Below are 8,243 nucleotides of genomic sequence, written 5' to 3'. Positions count from 1 at the left end.
GAAAATGTTGTGTATATATATATATATATATATATATACTCACATATGTATATTCATATACATTCATTCATCAAGGGACTCTTGAGTTGCTTCTGCCTTCTGGCTATTGCAAATAATATTGCTAAGGTAACCGAACTGGGACTAAGGGCCAACATGGGTGTACAAATATCTCTGTAAATTTAAAGATAATTGTTGTTGTTGTTTTGTTTTGTTTGAGACACAGTCTTGTTGGGTTGCCCAGGCTAGAGTGCAGTGGCAATCAGCTTACTGCAACCTCCGCCTCCCAGATTCAAAGGATTCTCTTGCCTCAACCTCTGAAGTAGCTGAGATTACAGGCGCGCGCCACCATGACTGGCTAATTTCTGTATTTTTACTAGAGATGGGGTTTCACCATGTTGGCCAGGCTGGTCTCAAACTCCTGACCCCAAGTGATCCGCCCACCTCTGCCTCCCAAAGTGCCCAGATTACAGGCGTGAGCCACCGCACCCAGCCTTAAAGATAATTTTTAAGTTTAAATTGATTTTTAGAAAATATACAATTGCATTTTCTGCTAGTGGAGCCTAACTGATATTTGAGCTAGGCTGTCACCATTTTACGGTCTGTTTCCATTCTATTTAGCCTGCTTGGGTGGCTTTACAAACACAGGCTCTGGTTCTTCCTTTAGTCTAACCAAAGACATAAAGACAAAGTAGGCACAGTTGGCGGAAGAGTGGCTCAGCCCTTGCAGAATGTCCCTCCCGACGACACAGTGTGATTTGGTTCCCTGATGCACCAGTGCCTAAGATAGTTCCTGGCACTGAGGAGACTCTCAGTACATTTTTTGGGGGATGGATAAATGAAAAAAAAAAAAAGGAAGCTTTTTAAAATCAATGGATTGTATTAATCTATTTGTTTTTAAACAAATTTATCTTTAACCAAATTTAAATGTGTATCTAGTTGTAGAGCTTATTTTCTGTAATAACCGTCGCGGATGGGAGCCACGAGTTTGTGAATGAATAGACAACGGCACGCCTGGAAAACAGAGCGAAGTCTCCTTTGTGCCTTTAGCGCTATAAGGAACCTTTAAAGAAAAAATCTTTGAGGTGCTGCCACCGGACTTAGACAAAAAAAGACACGTGTTGCTGAAGATGGATCAGGCTTTGTTACTCATCCATAATGAACTTCTCGGGACTAACTTGACTGTCTGCTGGAAATCGGAATCCTGTTATCACTGCTTGTTTCAGGTTCTGGTAAATGTTCCTCAGAGTCCAAAAGTGGGGAAGCCTCACACTGTAGCCGTCCCTGTCAGCACCCAGCACCGATCCATCCTACAGCTGAATGACGCCTTGGAAGAGAAAGAAGTTTGTAGGCTGGAATACAAATGTGGAGAATTTGGAAACTATTCTCTCGGTAAAGTACATCCATAATGGAGTTAGTGAAATTGCCTGTGACCGGGCTGTGAACGAGGATCCAGCCGGCAGTAACCTTCCTGTGAGCACTGCATTCCTTATTGGTCTCACTCTCATCATTGTGATATCTTTTCTGAGGCTCTTGTGGAGTTTGGATGACTTTAATAATTGGATTTCTAAGGCCATAAGTTCTCGAGAAACTGATTGCCTCATCAATTCTGAGCTGGGATCTCCCAGCAGGACAGGCCCCCTATGGTGACATCAAGCCAGCAGTGTGGCGTCCGTTTGCCTTGCCACTCCCTCTCCACGGCATGGACACCTTCAGGGAGATTGCTGTCATACTCATGGTCTTTGTCAATTGTGGAGAAGGAAAATATTGGTACTTCAAACACACAAGTTGGAATGGGTTGATGGTGGCTGACCTCGCGTTCCCATGGTTTGTATTTATTATGGGATCTTCCATTTTTCTATCAATGACTTTTATACTGCAATGGGGATATTCAAAATTCAGATTGCTGGGGAAGATTGCATGGAGGAACTTCCTGCTAATCTGCATAGGAATTATCATTGTGAATCCCAATTATTGCCTTGGTTCATTGTCTTGGGACAAGGTGCGCATTCCTGGTGTGCTGCAGTGCTTGGGGGTGACTTGCTTTGTGGTTGCTGTGTCGGAGCTCCTCTTTGTTAATCCTGTGCTTGAACATTGTGCCTCGGAGAGGAGCTGCCTTTCTCTTCGAGACATAATGTCCAGCTGGCCCTAGAGGCTGCACATCCTGGCGCTGGAAGGCCTGTGGCTGGGCTTGACACTCCTCCTGCCAGTCCCTGGGTGCCCTACTGGTTATCTTGGACCTGGGGGCATTGGAGATTTTGGCAAGTATCCAAACTGTACTGGAGGAGCTGCAGGCTACATGGACCCGCCTGTAGCTGGGAGACGATTGCCTTTACCATCGCCCATCTTCTGCTGTGCTTTCCCACACCGAGGTGGCCTATGGCCCCGAGGGCATCCTGGGCACCATCCACTCCATCGTGATGGCCTTTTTAGTAGTTCAGGCAGGAAAAATACTATTGTATTACAAGGCTCAGACCGAAGACATCCTGGTTTGATTCACTGCTTGGTGTTGTATTCTTGGGCTCATTTCTGTTGCTCTGGTGCAAGTTTCTGAAAATGAAGGTTTTATTCCAGTAAACAAAAATCTCCGATCCCTTTCATATGTCACCATGCTCAGTTCTTTTGCCTTCTTCGTCCTGCTGGTCCTGTACACGGTTGTGAATGTGAAGGGGCTGTGGACAGGAACCCTGCTCTTTCATGCAGGAATGAATTATATTCTGGTGTATGCTGCTCATGAGGTGTTTGAGACCTACTTATCCTTTCAGTGGAAGCTGGAGGACAACCAGTCCCACAGGGAGCACCTGACTCAGAACATTGTTGCCACTGCCCTCTGGGTGCTCACTGCCTACAACCTCTAGAGAAAGAAGATTTTTTGGAAAATCTGATGGCTCCTGCTGACATGTACTGCTGGGAGACTCTAGTGGGCCTGTAGGGAGGACTGAAGCAGCCTTCATTAAAGGGAAGCACACATTAGTAAAAAAAAAAAAAAAAAAAATCTTTGATACGTTGCAGCTGCATTAGAATGGCTAAAACAAAAATTATAAACTCTCATCTCTTAACTGCAACTCAAGCTGGCAACTCCCCAAAAAATTGTTAAAGAAGATGCCTGTGTGTCAGGTGACTATGAGCACGATTCTACGGCTTAACACGAAACTATGCATTGCACCGCATACAGGAGCAAGTGGTTTCTTAGCCCGGAGCCTCGGGGTTGCAGGAGGCAACAACCACACGCAGCAGCTGGTGGTTCCTTCACTGGGAAGCCTCAAGGTTGGCTGGGGTGTGGCTGATCTGGGCTGGGTTCAGCTGGGCCATCTGCTTCTGAGCATCAGCCGGGGGTGGCTTCTTGAGGGAGTCTGGGCTCAGAGTCACTCTGTGACCCTGGCGAAGGAGCCAGCGCGTCTGGGGGAAGCTCTGGGCGTGACCAGGCACAGGCAAATAGTGGAGAGGGCTAGCGGAAGCTGCAAGGCCTGTAAAGGCGCCTTCACTCCCACTTTAGTTTATTGGCCAATGCTAGTCCCATGGCCAAAGTTAAAGGAAGGGGGAAAGTGGGAAATATGTTCTACCTTTTGTGGGAAAAATGTAAAGTCACAGAGAAAAGATCTAAATACAGGAGGGCTGGAGAATTGGACCAATAATGGCACCTCCCACATCCGGCTAATGAAAAATATGGTGGCTTGCTCGGGGGGTGGTGCTGCAGCATGAGATCCACTCAGCTGAGCATCCCCACCATCACCATGAAGCCCAGGGAGGGAAGACTCTGAGGGGGTCCTTCGGCAGAATCTGGTTGTCACAGACTGAATGTTTCTGTCCCCCCACAATTCGTATGTTGAAATCCTAAAGCCCAACATGATGGCATGAAGCCGTGGGGTTTTGGGAGGTGGTTAGGTCAGGAGAGTGGAGCCCCCACGAATGCGATTCGTGCCTTCATAAGACGAGACCAGAGAGCTCCCTCGCCCCTTCCGCCAAGTGAGGACACAGCCTGGAGGCGCCACCTATGAACCAGGAAGTGAATCCTCGCCCGACACTGAACCAGCCCACATCTCCATCTTGGACTTCCCGCCTCCAGAACTGTCAGAATAAATGCTTGTTGTTTACGCCACAAATATAACCAGCCCATGGTATATTTGTTATCGTAGCCTGAACGAAGACACTAATAGTAGAATACAAAGGTAAGAATTACAGTAGCACTTACAGTGCTCCTTAAGAGTGTGCCTTTGCATGATGATTGCCATGCCAGGCCTCACGCAGCAGCTGACAGGTTGAGACTCCTAACAGGGAGTCACCTATGCAGGGAGCAACTGTCACTTTGCCCGAGCCTTGACATAGAATCCAATCCTTAGAACGCTCACTAGGTAACACAGATGATTTTCTGACTATTAATGGCAGTAAACCTTGCTCTTCCCTGTAAGAAAGAGGAACGTCTAGCTTCACCCTGAGCATGGGATCCCCCTTGCAAGGATAATCACTGTCAGAAGCTATTTTGATTTCACTGCTCACCCAGCAGTTGGAAGTGAGCACATGTGATTAGCTCAAAAGCTAACAGTAAGACATCTCCAGCTGCTGGCCTTGGAAACCAGGTATAGGGTCAAGTAATTACAGTACCATTTCCTTAAGCTCATGTTGCTGTGGCAGGGCAGGTTTTATCAAAACTGAACATGTTGGAAGAGTCTCTGAGGCTGCTCTCTGGGCATATCATCTAAGTGGCCTACAACAGGGGTCCTCAACCCCCAGGCCATGGAGTGGTAGGGGACCTAAGCTCCGCCTCCTGTCAGGTCAGCAGCAACATTAGATTCTCACAGGTGCGCAAACCCTATTGTGAACTGCGCATGCGTGGGATCTAGGTTGTACGCTCCATCCTCCTCCCCCGTCTGTGGAAAATCTGTCTTCCATGAAACCAGTCCCTGGTGCTAAAAAGGTTGGAGACCACTGGTTATAACAGGCAGGCCAGAAGTGGGCCCTGGGCTTTCCAGGTCTGCTCATCGTTGGGTTCCTGTAACAGTGGGAAGTGTTAGGGACAGGGAAGAGAGGGAAAACAGGGAACCCCTAGCATCACTGGTCCATTTCTGAGTGACTCAGACTTGGGTACATTTCCCTGAAGATCCTCTTCCATAAAGGTCTCGATGACTTTCATCAATCAGAAGGTGACTTGGGAAGCTGGACCTGGAAGGCAGAGTTTATGTAAAAAAAAAAAAAGTGATGGAGGTTAGTAGTGATATTGTGAAAACAGAAATAAGGACAGAGACCCATTGGTCTAGAAACGGCTAGAAGGAAAAAACTTTTTAGTGTTAACTTTGCTGATTCGCTCTGGTGGACTATAGACTTCTCCATTCCACAAAATGCATTATTGACGAATGACAGATGTTGACTAATCTGTGTCACAAGCAGTCTTAAAATACAGAAGCACAGGAATGTAGACTTAGCCTTTCTAGGTCATGGGCTACATAACAACATTTCAGTCAACAACAGACCCCATAAGCAACAGTGGTCTCCTAAGATTATAATGGAGCTGAAAAATTTCTATCACCTAGTGGTGTCTAGCCGCTGGAACATGGTAGCACAAGACACTACTCTTGTAATTGTGGTGATGCTGCTGTAAACACAACTACTGCCCTGCCAGTTGTATAAAAGTCTAACACATACAATTATGTATGGTACATAATACTTGATAATGATACTAAATAACTATATTACTGGTTTATGTATTTACTATACTATACTTTCATCATTATTTGAGGGTGTACTCCATCTACTTAATCCAAGACAGTTACTTTTGAAATGGCCTCAGGCAGGTTCTTCAGGAGGATTCCAAGACAAGGCATTGCTATCATAGGAGATGACAGCTCCGTGCATGTTACTGCCCCTCAAGACCTTCCAGTGGGACAAGATGTGGAGGTGGAAGACAGTGATATTGATGACCCTGACCCTGTGTAGGCCTAGGCTAATGTGTGTGTTTCTGTCTTAGTTTTTGACAAAAAAGTTTAAAATATTTAAAAAAAATTAGAAATAGAAAAAAGCTGATAGACTAAGACATAAAGAATATATGTGCGTAGCTGTACAATGCATTTGTGTTTTAAGATAAGTGTTATTATAAAGGAGTCAAGATGTTAAAAAGTTTATAAAGTAAAAATTTAGAGTAAGCTAAGGTCAATTTACTATTGAAGAAAAAAATGTTTTAAAATAAATGTTTAATACATTTTATAGGCCAAATGGACAGTATTTATAAAGTCTACAGCAGTGTACAGTAATGTTCTAGGCCTTCATACTCACTCACCACTCACTAACTGACTCACCCAGAGAAACTTCCAGTCCTGCAAGCTCCATTCATAGTAAGTGCTCCATACAGGTGTGCAGTAGGTCATACATCTGCATTTGTGTGAGTGCACCCTACAATGTTTGCACAATGATGAAATCACCTAATGACACATTTTTCAGAATGTATCCTTGTTGCTAAGCAACACATGACTGTATTTAAATGTTCCTGAAGATACTGATCCTCTTCCCTTTAACTGCAATTGTCTTCTTTCCTCTCAGTCAACTCTAAGTTTTCTAGACAAGAAAACCTAGAGCTTTTTCTAGACAGTCTAGCTTCCCTGACAAGCTAGGCTGTAAGCTCCTTGAGGCAGGTATCTTCTTTGCCATATTGTCTCACTGGGGCACCTGAGGCTCCTGACATGAGTCTGGCACACAGGAAATGTTCAGTCAACATCTTGAAATGAATGAGGTAGGGGAACACACCCAGGATCACCACCATTGATCACCACCGAGAGAGAGAGACTTAAACAGGGATTGGTCCCCACTGAGAGAGAGACTTAAACATCCCATCAGCATCTTTCAAGTTTAGGGTGGGAAGTGGTGGCAGCAAAAGTTCCCATTGATGTCGGTGTTCTTTGTTTAGTGAGGAGGCACTTGCATGACTTATGCTATGTACTGAATTGAGTACCTCCTGCTCCCAAATCCATACAATGAAGCCCTAACCCCTAATGTGACTGTATTTGGCAATAGGGCCTGCAGGAGATAATTATGGTTAAATAAACTCATAAGGACGGGGCTCTAATAAGACAGGATTTGTGTCCTTATAAGAGGAGACACCAGGTGAGGAACAGCAAAATGGTGGCTGTCTGCAAGCTGGGAAGAGAGCCCCCATCAGAAACCAAATCAGTTGGCACCTTGATCTTGGACTTCCCAGTCTTCAGAACTGTAAGAAAGTAAATTTCTGTTGTTTCAGCCACCCAGCCTATGGTATCTGATAGTCAAACAGACTCTGGCTCATCTTAGTTATTCAAAATTTCCCACATTTAGGGTCCTACTGATTGTATCCTCTTAGTGACTTTTACTGTGTTCCTCTTTCCCCTGTATTTCCAGGAACTTGGTAGTTAGAGCTTTAGGCTTGGTTAGATTCCAGCTGATTTCTTCTGTCAAAAATTCTCATGGGCTGGGCGCGGTGGCTAACGCCTGTAATCCCAACACTTTGGGAGGTAGAGGCGGGTGGATCACTTGAGGTCAGGAGTTTGAAACCAGCCTGTCCAACATGGCAAAACCCTGTCTTTAAAAAAATAAAATAAAATAATTCTCATGGGTGGTGCTGGGCATTTTGTGATGCATCTCATGAAGAGATGTCTGGTGACTCCTTGCCTGGTGACGTTAGTGTGGCCCAGTGTGCTCAGGTGCTGTCAGCCTGCTCCACCTAACAAGTTTCCCATTCGTCGCTCTCCTAAATAGTCTAGCATCTGTTGTTGATTATTGTCTGGACCCATGATCTCATGAAGGATGATACCTTCTTTTAAACAGGCCTCATCCTGGGCTGTGATCCCAAGTTTATGGCCACCTGTGGGAGGGCTGAGGAAGCAGGCAGCTACGGGACAAAAGCAAGAGAGAAGAACTCAACAGCAGGGAGCCTTCATGGCTGACGCTGTTCCTTTCCAATTGTCATTCACCCCATATTGCACAGAGGACCTAGAGGCTGGTAAATTTGTAGGCAGTGAGGTGCCGTGTTCCTGCTGCCACTGTCAATGCATGATGATACCTCAGTGTCCCCCTTAAAGCTCGTTTTTGGAGTAATTTTAGCTGATGACTGACTCCCTGCTCCACAGCCCTATGCAGGCATTCTCAGTAGAAAGGCAGTTCTGGACACAGCACCATGTCATAAAATCCAGATTTTATTGTTGTTCTTGCCATAGCAGGTGGTCCCAAATGAAAATTGTGAACTTATCTCTTCTTGCTTTTCTCATTTGTCTTATCAGTATAGA

General features: G+C 45.4%; 1 pseudogene; it reads left to right on the top strand.

The window, feature by feature from the left end:
- Positions 1-494: 494 nt before the first annotated feature.
- Positions 495-5,180, top strand: LOC116539834 (annotated as a pseudogene).
- Positions 5,181-8,243: the final 3,063 nt, after the last annotated feature.

This window comes from Sapajus apella, unplaced genomic scaffold (assembly GCF_009761245.1).
Source record: "Sapajus apella isolate SASKATOON/1434 unplaced genomic scaffold, GSC_monkey_1.0 scaffold134, whole genome shotgun sequence".
Taxonomy (NCBI): domain Eukaryota; kingdom Metazoa; phylum Chordata; class Mammalia; order Primates; family Cebidae; genus Sapajus; species Sapajus apella.
This window is presented reverse-complemented; position numbering and strand designations above follow the sequence as displayed.